Source organism: Paramormyrops kingsleyae, chromosome 22 (genome assembly GCF_048594095.1).
Source record: "Paramormyrops kingsleyae isolate MSU_618 chromosome 22, PKINGS_0.4, whole genome shotgun sequence".
Lineage (NCBI taxonomy): Eukaryota > Metazoa > Chordata > Actinopteri > Osteoglossiformes > Mormyridae > Paramormyrops > Paramormyrops kingsleyae.
The window spans coordinates 13,976,769-13,988,011 of record NC_132818.1 but is presented as its reverse complement, the minus strand read 5'-3'; the positions used below and the strand labels follow the sequence as shown (position 1 = coordinate 13,988,011).

The 11,243-nt window shown below is 48.3% G+C and overlaps 1 long non-coding RNA gene across 1 annotated transcript; it reads left to right on the top strand.

The window, feature by feature from the left end:
* The first annotated feature begins 9,594 nt into the window (after nt 1–9,594).
* LOC111849099 (uncharacterized) lies at nt 9,595–11,243 on the top strand. Its single transcript, XR_002839461.2, has 3 exons — nt 9,595–10,062; nt 10,490–10,528; nt 10,741–11,243. It is a non-coding gene; the product is annotated as an uncharacterized lncRNA (long non-coding RNA).

Sequence of the window (11,243 nt, the reverse complement as noted above, 5' to 3'; positions counted from 1 at the left end):
AATAGCTAATAACCTCAGTGCTCAGCGAGGAGCTTCAGTGAATTCAATTAGGGAAGGGATTAGAGCAGGAATGTACGCTTGTGTTGCGGCCCTCCAGAGCCAGTCTCCGTAACCCAGTTCCGTGAAGTAGTAATATACATTATATTTGTTGTATATTCAGTTCTTCCTTTCGTTTGTTCTTTTACTTGCTGGTTTTTTACTCCGTCAGCCTTGGCGTTAGGAATAGGTCCTTTCTTCTGTGTCTCCTTATGAAATAATATAATAAGATATATGTTTACGAGCCGGAGGTTGTGGAGGATTAATGAGATCCTGACCTTTAGTTTAGATCAGATGTGAAAGAGACCTGTGTAGCTGTGCATGGGGGTGCAGAGCCAGTGTTGGGTTTGTTGAGTCGGAGTCATGTGAAATGCGAACTCTACCCCAAACTCAGGCAGTCTCGTGCTCAGGGGTGACCCCGAGCCTCATATCAGTCCACCCGAAGGTCCGCGAGTTGCGGAGACCCTTCCACCACGACTGTGCGCCTGTGACCTGCGTTGGCCAATGCGTTGGCGTCTCCCGCCCCTAAGCTCCGCCCCAACTTAATCTAACCCCGCTTCCCATACCCAACGTTCCACCTGACGCCTGCCTCTTTCCTTCCTCGTAAGGCTCGTCTCTCTCACCCGTCTCGCCACTTTACACACTAGTGCCACGGTTTCCCATAATGCCATGAGGGAGGGGGAAGAGATACTAGGGCAACACCCCCCACCCCCAGCCACAGGCTAGAAGATAATAAGCTGCTGTAACACCGAGCGTCCTGGGGATTGTGGGCGTTGCTCTCTGACCTTGACAAGCCACTATGGAAGCCATAGTCTACTGCCACCCAAAGTCAATGTGTGTAAAGACATCATGGAAAAATCCAGCCAGAAAGGAAAACATGGTGCAAGAACAGGGAAATGAAATGCAGAAATTGCCTCCCCCGTCCAGCACATACACAGGGCGCCTGCAGGGGGAGCCAGCAGAGCAGAAAGCGCTGTGGCATTACGGCACGCTCTCTGGGCCACAGGGAAAAGCGGGAGTGATGACCTTTCTGGTTTTACTGTGAAGCTGTCGCTGTAGCAGGAGGTGTGGGAGCCGAAGAATGCCACACGGGGGGGGGGGGCACATGACCGCCATCTCCACATCTCTTCCTCCTAACGAGTTTGACTGGCTGAAAACACCTGGCACTATTCATTAAAGGCGTTAAAAAACTATGTATCCTTGGAATGGATAATTCAGCCTGGTGCTCAGCAGATAATCAGAGAGCACAATGCCTGCCCCATCCCGCACCCCCCCCCCCCCTCCCTGGGTGTCCACTTTTTTTGCGTTTGTGTGGGTCTGCGCGGGTCATATTGGCACGCCATAAAATCCGCACTATTTTGTACAGAGCTGACTGTTCTCTCAAAGGGCTCTTGATTTCCGAAGCAAGGGCATACACACACGCACACACACACACACTCACACAGGTTTGTAATTATATCTTTGTGGTGACTCTCCATTCATTTCTATGGGGAAAACTTTAATTACAACATGTCGAGACCTTAACCCCTACCCAGCCCTAACCTTAACCATAAGTAACCAAACAAGAGACTTTTGGCATTTTTACTTTTTCGCATTGTGATCTCCACAACATCAAAAAAAACATTTGGTCCCCACAAAGTAATATAAACCTAATCCACACACACAGGCACACACACAAAGGGCTCCTAACACGCGACGAAGTACCTCATTGGCGGGACTTGCAGGAGAAGTGTCAGTTTGTTCATTATTTTCTCTTTTAAACGTGGCCAGCCAGGAACTGTTTCGGATGGGTGAGCGTGCTGCGGAGTCCGTGTCCACCACCTCCCCCCCACCCCCTGGCCTCCCGCCGTGGCATGCTTTCTGCTCCCACGAGGCCTCTCCCCCCACGCAGCTCGTGGCCCCCACCTCCGCCGATTAGCTGACCGAATCCAATCGTTCGATCTGTTGTACACCGTTATGCCGATTCTACTGGAATATACCACTTTGATAACTTTATTTGAATTAAGTATCAATTATTTATTGGAATATAGTAATATATCTACTTAATATTTGTTTCTATGTTATATAGAAGTATCAGTTTTATATCCAGGAGACCATTTTCGTCTAGCAACTCTATCCCTGCTGTTTAACCTGCCCCATAACCAAGAAGGGAAGTATTACGTTGGTTAGTGGTGATGTTTTTCTTTATCCTTACCCAGAATTCTTAGCGCCTGCCTTTCCAGCCCTTTCCCAAGCCCATCATTCCCACCCCCATTGTCCCCCCCGTCAGAGCTGCAACACCCCCCCATGTCACCAACCTCCCCTCCACTGGTCTCATTCCAGAATTGTAGTAGAAAAAAAAGCACATACTTTTCTTATTTAAACTACAGATGTTGTAAATAGAGAGTATCTAGAAATTACAAAATAAAGTTCATTTTAAGAGATGAAAAATGTGTCTCTGGGTCTGTGCTTCTTTGTAAATGTCATCTCTCCCCCATCACAAACATGCTGTTATATTGTAATGACCTATTGTAATGATATTAATTGTTAGGGGTGGTGAGGTAGAGTTGTTATGTTCTCCCTCTGCTTGCAAGAATATTCTCTGGGTATGTCACCTCCAATCCCAAGGCATGTGGCATTTTGTCTCTGAATTGCCCTTTTTGTGTGTGTGTGTGTGTGTGTGTGCGTATGTGTGTGTGGTGTGTGTTTGCAATGCTGGGAAAGTGACTGATTGAATGAATATTGATTATTAGAATATTTCCTTTTGCGCCTGTTAATTAACAACAAAGAGTATCTTGGCAGCACGAAGACATGTAATCATACACCAAAGCAACGTGATGACACTGTTATTTAAAGGCTCTTACTGCACCCAGAGCTGTTAATCAACCACGTTTACAAACTCCCTCAATAGAAATCTGAAAAGTGCGTTTTCAGAGATGACAGAAACATGTCTACCATTAATGAGAAGAATTGATAGATCTTAGCTTATTCTTTAAGAGCTGCTGCGAGAGCAGAATCAAACTGCCTCTTTTTCCCGATGCCCCACAAGCCATGGAGGCTTTGCAGGCAACATTCATGACACACTTTCCACGGCCTGACTGAACAGCCATGTCCTGCAGAAATGTGGAGTAACGTTTCATCAAAAATTAAGCGGCTTCATCACCAATTAAGCTTTCCTTTACACCATAAGCATCAAACTGCATATTTCCACTTTTATTTATTTTTTTATTCGAAGCCCTTTGGGATATGAATTATGGGTAATGTCACTTCAACGTGTGCCGCTTGATCCATGGCCTTGTGCATCCACCACCCAATCTGGCCCCCCTGGTGCCTGGCGTGGTCAGGCCTTACCCACCGCTGCGACCGGAGGTGCGGCGCGATCGCGGGAGTCACAGTTGGGGTGGCACGGGAGTGGGGCAGCAGCCACGTGGACGCCAAAGCGGGAGCCAAGTGAACTGTAGCTCCCCACCGTGACAAGACTTCATTTCCCATGATTCCTATATAATGCGTGGGGGAGAGGCTCAGGATGGACACGCCCACATTGGTACGGCACTACAGGCCAGATGGTGATCACATAAAAAGGCCATCTATCCCCAGCGGTGCTACCCGTCCCCACACACACCACACACACGCACACACCTCCTTTCTCATCCCCCTTGGCAAGATAGCAGACAGCAGGAGCACACAGGTACCCGTTGGCCCGAGGGCCTCATCACGATGAATCACTGCTCCGTTAATCCAGAAACTTTAACTTCCACATCTCAGATTAAGACGATAAATAAGGGGGGCTGTCACGAGCGCCACCTACACGCTTGGTTATTGAAGTATTTTTCTCCAGACCAGTAAACAAGACGAACCTTATTCAATTCAATTCAGCTTGTTTTTATATAGCGCCATGCACTACCCAGTCTCAGGCACTTGACGAGAGTAAGTAGCGATCTGTTATTACACTTTTGATACAGAATGGTGCATGAACCTGGGAAAAGGAAAGAGAGGGAATTCCAGAAGACAGTGTGGTCAATGTTCTTTTTAAAGGAATCGCTCAGCTCACTAATCGCTTCCAAGATCTTCAATGACCCTCCCTAATCCTGCCGGTGCATCACCTTAGGGTGAGAATCCCGGAGACCCCCCCCTCCAAGCAATGTCACTCCGTTTCATCCTTGCCACCATTTAATTTTCCCTTTTCAACCTTTTAATTTATTTACTCCCTCAACCGCCCCCCCCTCCCCCCCCCCCCCACCCGACAGGCATGCAGAAAACAGCTGAAGATGAAATTGTCTTTTGCAGCCTCCTCTGGTGCTCAGCTATTCATAAGCGATGAAATCATTTCACTGGTACTTAAAATGAGTGGGCTGGGGGGGTGGGGGTGGGGGTGCGGGTGGTAGGGGGGTCGGGTGGCGTGTACAGAGAGAAGGACTGGGGCCCACATTCCAGAACCATCCGCAGCAAAGAAGCAGTAGAGGGGGCTGTTGGTATTCAGCCGACCCGATATCAGCTACAGGAAAAGAGAAGTGGACTGCAGTGGTTGACAAGGTGGCAATGCCAGAGAATGGCTGATAACACACAATGATTGATTGATTGATGATTGATTGACAAAGATAAAGGCAATGAGACAGACTGAGTGAGACAGAATCGGTAAATGTGCAAACAGTGTAAAACACAACATGAGTTTAAAAATGGCACAAAAGGTGCAAAATGTGTGTGACTGTGCAATATACACTAGTAATGTAACAGCCGTGTGACGGGAGAGATGTCAAAAATCCGGGGATTGGCACTGATGAGGCTTGCAGCTCAGAGATAGGGGGCATCGGACAGCCGAAAGGCAGGGGCTCCCACGCGCTTCTGAAGCTCTTGCTTTGCACCCGGGGGATTCTCGCCCTGAACTTGCTTCTCATCTCCATGAGCTGTCCATTGAGGGGACAGGCCTCGCGTTTGGTTGCACACTCCTCTGCACGGCTGCCTCCAGCGCGTCCAGCCTCATCCCTATGACAGATGTGGCCTCCTTGATCGAGTCAGGTCCACCTCCCTTTGGTGTTACACACCCAGTGAAGAACAGGATGCCAACAACACCAGACTGGTAGAACACATTCTTGTAGCAAAAGTCAGCTGGTCTGGTAGCAGAGTTTTGATGGGTACATCCTCCGGTCTGATGCAGGAAAACAGAAGTAGCAGCTCTTGAGATCTCGCATAGAGGGCAGACAGTGCAGGGATAGGATTCTGTCTGCGACGAGTCATCCCCACCAGTGTCTGCCGAGTGACAGCTGTGGGTGTCCAGATGTTCGACGTCTTCCCCACAGGGTGACAAAATCTTTCAAAACCGCAGGCTTTCCATCGGAGGCATTTTAGCATTTATTATTTACTTGGCAGGTCTTTTTATCGAAAGCAGCGTATGTTTTTATGAAAGCAGGGTCTAACAGTCCCTGGAGCAACTGGGGGGTTAATGGCCGTGCTCACGGGCCCAACGGGGATCTCACTTTGCCGGCAATGGGATTTGAACCAGCAACCTTCTGATCATGGGCCCAGCATCCTGAGCCAAAAAAAAAAAACAACAGAACGACAACCTTGGGATCAGGAATCTTGTGGGATCTTCCCCCGGGGCACGCCCTTCTTTTTTGGCCCCCGTTACCGCTGTACCTCAGAAGGCCCTCAGAAGGCCCTCAGAAGGTCCTCTACGCAAAGGCAGTTCAACACGCTGCCACCTTCTCAAACGCAAAGCAGCAGCATCAGTGAAATCGCCGTCAGAATCATGCCCGCTTACAGGATTCACACTGTATTTATGTGTCTGCTTTTTATGTAAAAATGCAGCCACGTTGTTTTTTTCTCTCTCTCTCTAAATGAAGAGCTCCACGTGGGCGGTTCAGGACACGGAAACCAGCCGCCACGCCGCCAAAATCCCTCCATCGCCCTGAAAACCGATTTGCCTTTAAGGTTTTCTTTTTGTTTTTGTTTTCCCCGCAAGTCCTGTTCTCAGTTCCATGGGGGCTTCTCCGGCTCCCAAGGGTAGAATTCGGGTCCGACGTGAGCGGCTTTGCAGCGGTCGGGTTCACCCCCCTCCACTTCACACCTCCGGCTTGTGGGAGATGTGTTTCTTTTTTTTTCAACTCGTCAGGCAGAATGAATCGCGTCAATCAGCAGAACGCACCTTCTGTGTGCCGCTGCGGCATAGCTAGGCGGAGTGACTCACCAGGGCGCACCTTGTGCCGGATCCGGAGACATCTCCCACTTCTGAGCTAATTACCTCTTGGAATGACGGGCCTCTCCTCTTTTTTCCAGCAGTGGCCTTTTGTTCCATGATGATGATGGAGGTGATGAGCATTTCTTTTGATGCCGTGTATTTAAGTAACGGGAACGCCCCCGCGCGGCCAGCGACGGCCGAGGGAGACCCCTGCCGCTCGTTCTCCTGTCAGTCGCTCCGATGATAGGCCGTGTTCCCGGATCCACCCCGCCTTAATTACATGGGAAGACGTAATTACAGGTGCACCAAGGTGACAAGTCCCAGAATTTATTCTGTGGGCCTTTCAGAGAGGAACTCCGCCTCACTTTGTTTAGCAAGTTTTATCGAATAAAAACAACAACAGGTATAATTGATATGCATCCCCATGAGCACCGTCGGCAGGGAGGGGGGCGTTTACCCTTCCAATTTCCCCACCCCCTCTGGGGTCATGACCTTTCAGTCCCAATAAATATGCAGCCTCAGATTTTGTCACAGGCTGACAGATGCAAGCGCAGTCACTATCTTGGAGGATGGGACTTGTATGTTTCCAGGGATGTCAAAGATCCCAGAGACAGGGCTGTTTATGAGGGGCGGGAGGCACGGCAAAAAATTTTCCCTTGTGTGTGCGCCGCACCGTGTATGATCGCATCAGAGCAGCGCAGACTCTCACAATGCTCTGTGATTGGCTTTCATTCAGCCGAGAGCATCCTCTGCCCACCCCCCCCCATCCCCACAGAGCTCCTCTCCAAGCGCTTAATGATGGGTTGATTTTAATTGCCTTCCATGAATGGCTGCCGTGCGACTAGCATGCGGCGGGGGGTGGGGGGGCTTTAAGGCGTCATCGCAGGCAGCACCTGCACGCTGCTTTTCAGCCCCGCCGACACGCGCAGCCGCCCGTTTCCTGGAAGCGCCGTTTACCCTGCGTCTGCACCAAACTTTCAGACCGACGGCGCTACATAAAAGACTGACGAAGTCTGAGCTGCAGCTCGGGCCGCGTGCAGGTTACGTAATGAGACCTGCTTTTATTGATGATGCCAATGGCACACCTGCATGGGGGTGGGGGGGGGGGGTCACTGGGGAGGCATGCTGCCGTTCCAGAATCGGGCAGGGTCAATTCTAGGAATTTATACAGTGGAGAGGGTGGAGGTCATAAGAGGGTCCATAATTCATACCGATGGGCCGTCTTTGTCATTAGCCAATGAAATGTTTTTAATTGGTGCTCCATCTTATTTTATTCCCCTGTGCTCATAGCTTCTGGGAAGGCCAAAGACCCTCATGACTCTGCACAGGACAAAGAGGTATATAAGATGGATGGATGGATGGATAGGTGGGTGGATGGATGGACAGGGGAAGGGGCAAACTTGCTTTCAGTGAGGCCAGTGGCCCTATGGCCCCACCCCTGTATACGCCCCTGGATGAGGGTGCCTTTCGTTGGGTGTTGCTGATTTCACTGCCACTGCAATGATCCAGAACGGCTCCTTTTAACGTGTCAGACTAAGAGCTCCTAAGCCATACCAGTGGTGCCCTCAGTCTGGACCCCCTACTGTTTATTTTACCCCCAGAATTAAAGCCAGGAGCTGCCTGCTTAGCCGCACTGGCATTGTATTGCTGCCCATCGTCCCGCCAAATGCCCAAACCACACCCACGGGAACACCGGTGTACAAGTCAGAAGTCTGCGGAGGTGGGACACGAAGGAGAGTCTGGGTCATGCACCCCCTGCACTTTGATTCAATAAATGAATTAATGTGATCAGAAGGTTGTTGGTTCAAATCTTAGGATTGACAGAATGATGTTACCTTTAGGCCCTTGAGTAAGGCCCTCCACCCCCAATTGCTCAAGGTTTGTAAGACAGTGCTTTTTAAAAAATAACTTGTATGTCGCTTTGGTTACAATCATCTGCTAAATAAATTTAAATGTTAATGTAATATGTCGCACCTACGGTTACCCATGTGAGATGTTCAGCCGACGCGTAGAAATGGCGGAACTCTAGACATTAGCAAGGGGTCATCTGTGAGCGCTCACTTCCAGAGAGAGAAAGGGGGAATGTGAGCAGTTAGGGCAAAAATAGAGCTTTAACGAGCGGTGGGGAGGCTGGCAGAGGGGAGCGGCAGCTGACTGGCAGGCCTGTAAGAGCCGTGACGGGCCACCCCCGCTGGGGAGGACGGGGCTCCCTGATCCGCCCTCCTGCCCCCCATCAGTAGCGAGATTCCCCGTGACACACATCGCCGATGTGTCCGATGGCCGGGAAAGGAGGGGGCAACTACATTATGAGAGCCCCGTCAGCTTCAATTATAAAGCTGAACTCCCTGGATCCACTGTGGGATTTTAAGATGTGGATTGGAATTGGACAACACATGGAACTTAGGATAAACCTTATTTTGATAGCAGGGCTCTGATTGCTTCTGTGCTGGTGTGGAAGGAAGGGGAAGGAGAGTAGACCTGTTTCCCACAATGTGCACCATCATGGATTGTATATGTATGTGTGTGTCTGTGTGTGCAGGTGTTTGCACACTGAGGATTTGTATATACAGGTATCCACCGCTTTACGAATGTTTATATTGCGCCATTTCGCTTTTAGGAAAGACCTACATTAGGATCTGCTTTCACTAACTGAAAGAAATCCGAAGAGGAGTTTCACTTTTATGAAACCAATTTGTAGATATATAGGCTGTGTTCGAAAATGTCCACTTCCCCACTATATATTACACTATATAGGGAGTTGGCCGTTTTTGTAGTGCTGTTTGAATTCTCAACTGTGAATCAGAGCAAGGCACAGCAAAATGCAGGGTGTTTTTTCAATAAGCTTACTTGACCATACTTGTGTTCTTGTGTCATATTCCATTGCTGAAGACCAGTTCCAATACCAAGAACAGAAGTACAGAGGGAAATCAATCCTATGATTGATTGCACCCCGAGTTCGTTCTTGGGAGGCAAGTTAGCAAGAACAGTTTTGTAAGGAGCAGAAGTACAATCCTTGCATTCTTCATATTGAGAAACACCTGTACTGTGCATTAGTTGTACCATACATCAGTCAACTTAAACCATCATGCATTGCAGCCTGTCATGTTAGTGTTGGAACAGTCTGAACTGTAACTGTTAACCGTTGTTAAGTAGCTGGCTTATACAGTGAGCTAAAACACTGGCAGGGCTGCTACTGCTTTGAAAACAAATGGCTATTGCTAACAACTAGTACGAACATTACAGAAGAGATACAATAAAGAAAAAAAAGTACATTTTTATCATCGTTTAACGCTAGATGGAATATTCTGGTATTTGTTTATGCGACAGAGATAACAATTACGAATGTAATGTAGCAGCGTCACCCACCCAGAGTCCGAAATGTATCAACCGCTGTCTGCACTTATCCCCTAGTGAGTGTTTTATGTAGTGAACACTATATAGTGCGTAAATAAGTGGACATTTCTAACACAGCCATAGTCACGCGCCACATAACGACATTTGGGAAGACAACAGACCGCGTATACGACACTAGTCCCATAAGATTATAACGGAGCTGAAAAATTCCTTTCGTATAGTGACGTCTTAAACGTCATGATGTCATAAGGCGATGTCTCACGTCTTTGTGGTGATGCTGGTGTAAAGTGTTCCGCATACGATTGTACGCAGTATATAATACTTGATAATGATTCTAAACAACTATGTTACTCGGCTATGTATTTATCATAGCGACACTGTATTATTTATCGTTGCTTATAGGCTATACCATAGTATGCTATAGCATCTAGGTTTGTGTAAGTAGGCGAAATGGCCTAACGACGCGTTTCTCGGAACATACACCTGTTGTCAAGCGACGCATGACTGTATTGATTCTGGTAAGTGAAACAACAGTTTATATACATTTGTACTTTAAACAGGCTGTCCATTTAAAATATAATTCCTGCTCTTACTATACTTTAGTGTTATTTTAGGTTTTATGTGTTATTTTGTATGATACGGTAGGTTTTTTTTTCGGTCTGGGTACCCTAAAAATATTCCCATATAAATTAATGGGAATTGTTTCTTCGCTTTATGCCATTTCGGCTTAGAAAAGGTTTCATAGGAATGCTCTACTTTCATAAAGTGGGTGGATACCTGCATTACATTGTGGGGATTCAGTGTTCCCACAATTTGACGGGAATAGTTTTTAGCCCATAGGGATGACTAGAGAGTCCCCACAAAGATACCGATACCTAACCTGTGTGTGTGTGTGTGTGGTGCATGTCTGTGTCACTGATGGGACTGCCACTTTTCTGTTGACAGGCAGGGGGCACCAACAGCCCAACCTATCACCTGTCAGCAGTAAGTAATGGTCATTGTTTTGTAAGACTCAGTGTATGCTACCATAAATGGATTTTACCAAAGGCTTGGGAATTAGTATTGTTTAAAGAGTAATAATTTGAGAGGCAGCCCAGGGGTCCTCGCTGAGCCTGTTCCAGAGTGTCGGAGTAGCAGATGCAGGCCGGCAGCTTCGGACAGCGAGGTACCACACTGGTAGGTCTTCTTCCTGTTAGCAGTGGCTGCAGCACAAGAGGCTTCTGGGGAGGAGGCTTTGGTACGTTGCCACGAGCAGCCAGCTGCCGCTAATCACGGTAATTTGGGACACTCTCGTGTGTCAGTGGGGTGTTCTGGTGCAGATTCACCAGTATGGGTGGGATCCTTGCATGTGCAGGTGTAGGAGAGTGCGTGTGTGTGTGTGTTTGTGAATGGCTGTGAGTAACGGTATGAGGGGACATGAGTGTGTGTGTGTTTGTGAATGGCTGTGAGTAACGGTATGAGGGGACATGAGTGTGTGTGTGTTTGTGAATGGCTGTGAGTAACGGTATGAGGGGACATGAGTGTGTGTGTGTGTGTGTGTGTGTATGAATGGCTGTGAGTAACGGTATGAGGGGACATGACTGTGTGTGTGTGTTTGTGTGTGAATGGCTGTGAGTAACGGTATGAGGGGACATGAGTGTGTGTGTGTGTGTGTGTGTTTGTGAATGGCTGTGAGTAATGGTATGAGGGGACATGAGTG